Genomic DNA, 2,873 nt, shown 5'->3' with positions numbered 1-2,873 from the left:
CCACGCCTATAAAAATTGTATAAAACTATTGAGGAGACGTACAAGGGTACATGAATGCATATTTTCTATACATTTATTTAAAAAAGATTATATATTATATATATATATATAGAATTAACATGAGATTAATATGAGATTTTCATTTTTCCCAGATAATCCCAGTTTATATATTACTAAGATATTACTAAGATAAATATCCTCATATATACTACAAGCTTTTGGTTTTTCCATTCCTTTGCCGCTACGCGAATACTCTATATAATCTTCGGTTTGGGCCAACAGTAGCGATTTAGGTGGTGCTTGCGAATGTTCTTTTCCACAATATGTTCCTTCGTCTGAAAAAAAATAAAATATATTATTCACGGTTGTAATTGAGATCTCTAAATACCTTACGAATTTTTATATCTTTAAACAATTTGATGCAAGGTTATAAATTCAGCGGCTAAAACATTCTACATGTCGGGGGGGGGGCAGATCAATGTCACAATTGTATTCCGCGGACCCAACGGGGCTGCCATGGGATTTCTACCCCGTTCACAGTCAGACTCATGAACCGGTTTTCTACTGAACTAGAACGAGTTGTGAAATGAAAGTCTAAGCGCTGTTACGCTATTTCTGTTACTGTAACAACACAGCACGAATTCCAAAAGCAACTTTACTGACGACGGGAAGCCGTGTTAACTGATAAAAAAAAGAGAAAAACAAAATTAAAAATTTTTGTAATTTATCTGTAATACAGCTACACCCGTTCAACTAGAGTAGCTGCTTCCACAGTTAAGCTACCACAATCCTGGAGCTGCTATCCCGAAGTATGGTTCATACTGAAAGAAATGCAAGTAAACATGTTACAGCGGGAGATACGAATTACAAGTACCTCGTAGTAACTCTCCCACAAATTATTTATTATAAAAATACAATTTCCTATCAATATGGTATAGTGATAAACTTACCCTTTCGGTTGCATTTAGAGTTTCTAATAATTCTATAAATTCAAATTGTTGAGAAAAACAAGCAATCTGGGTATTACTTTTCAATTGCTAAAAAAGATTAAGCAACTGTTTATTGGAAGTGCAAAAAAAACAACAAGCAAGACATGCCGACAATAATATTCTAGCCTGCCAGTAAGGATTGATAAGGGCGTTGAAACTACGAATTCGTATTTTAATATTAAAAGTCCAGAAGGAAAGTTGACTTTAACGCGGATTTTTGAATACGGGTTTACTTACATTAAATATTAATTTAAAACTATCGCTTATACTGTAGGACACTTTCACTATTGACTTTGATGACAAGTCGGAATTTCTCATTTTTTTTTTTTTTTTTGGTATGTTGAACGGAGATGGACTAAGCCAATAGGTTTGTGGCTTATATGTCCAAGAATTTCTAATTTTAACTAATTTTTTTTGTCTTTATTGCTCGAGTTAGGCGCGAATAGGTCAAGCGTAGCATAATTTGTGCTACATTTCATGAAGTCTTGATATTTTGTAAATAAGAAACAGCTGATCGCCCGTGTTAACTGACTGTAATGCAAATATGTACGAACCCAAGCCGTCAAATTGTCTCAGTTCAGGCTATTTGAGTAATCGTAATTACTATCTCGTTCGCCCCTTTCCTGATTTTTCTCAGAATCTGTTTGCGCTTCGAATTGAACATCTCGGTTAGCTTTGACCTCAGCGCTAGGGTCTTTTCTCCAAATTAAATTGTTATCCGGTTGCCTATGTTGATCATTTTTAGTCGTTAACCATCTTTGTAATGGTAATGGATTTTCCCATGCTTATGGATCAGCATTGCGAGAAATAATGACTTTGACGGTTTTTTTATTTATGTTCGTTATGTTTTGGTTGTAATGGCATTAAGGGCGCTTTCTTTGACCTGTCTGGACCATTTATTTATGGCGCCTACATCAAGGTGGAAAACCGTGCTTATATGCTTAATGTCTCTTTCTCCGTTATAAAATTAATGTAATGTAAAGCAGTTGTAGGAATTGAATAATTGCGAAAAAAATGAAAGAAAAGAAACTCAAAAATATTAATCGAGTGAAAAATTGAGAAAAATTCAAAATATTTCAAATAAAAAGAGCGTTTGTATATAAAATCATTACCTTAGATCTATTTTCATCATAAAACTCCATAACACTATATATGACAGGGAATTGAAAAAATCGTCTAGTCAAAATAATAATGTTTAATAACGTTAAATAAGCTTATATTTGACATGTTGAAGAATGCTTAATAATGTTTAATAAGGTTTTGGTATTGAGATACAAAAGCATATTGTAAACCACTTTTGTAACTTGTGGGAAATATCATAAGAATTTTAAGTATAAATACAAAAGTCTGTTGATATATATCAGGCGCTTGCATTTATCTTGATCAGCGACAAATTCGATGATTTCGACCTTTCTCTATGTAAAACAACAGTTTTCCATTTAATAATATTGAGCTATTCACTGTATGCAGACTACTAATCAAGGAACGCTCAAAGTTACATTTTCGATACTTTCAAGTTTTGTTGCTTGATTTGAAGAAATTTGCTGGCGAAGCCCATAGGACACTTTCTGAAGCTTCTGATAATGCTGCCCCAATATAAAGGTGTGACATTGGCATTGATAAATTGACCTCTTAAATATTCCTCAAATTGATTATTAAGGCGCCATATTATTGCCTGTCTATAATCCCAACGGGAATAACTTATGCCTTTATGCAAATTCTTCAAATTATGTCTTTTCATTTGTATCCCTGAAAGGACGTTATATGGACTCTTGCATCTATAAATTTCTCGAGCATCTGTGAGTAAGCAAGCGTCCACATTTGTTTACAATTCTGAATAATTGAGTCGAATAAGAAAGTTATAACAATTCTCATCGAATTTAA

The sequence above is a fragment of the Glossina fuscipes genome, unplaced genomic scaffold (assembly GCF_014805625.2).
Source record: "Glossina fuscipes isolate IAEA_lab_2018 unplaced genomic scaffold, Yale_Gfus_2 113, whole genome shotgun sequence".
Lineage (NCBI taxonomy): Eukaryota > Metazoa > Arthropoda > Insecta > Diptera > Glossinidae > Glossina > Glossina fuscipes.
This window is presented reverse-complemented; position numbering follows the sequence as displayed.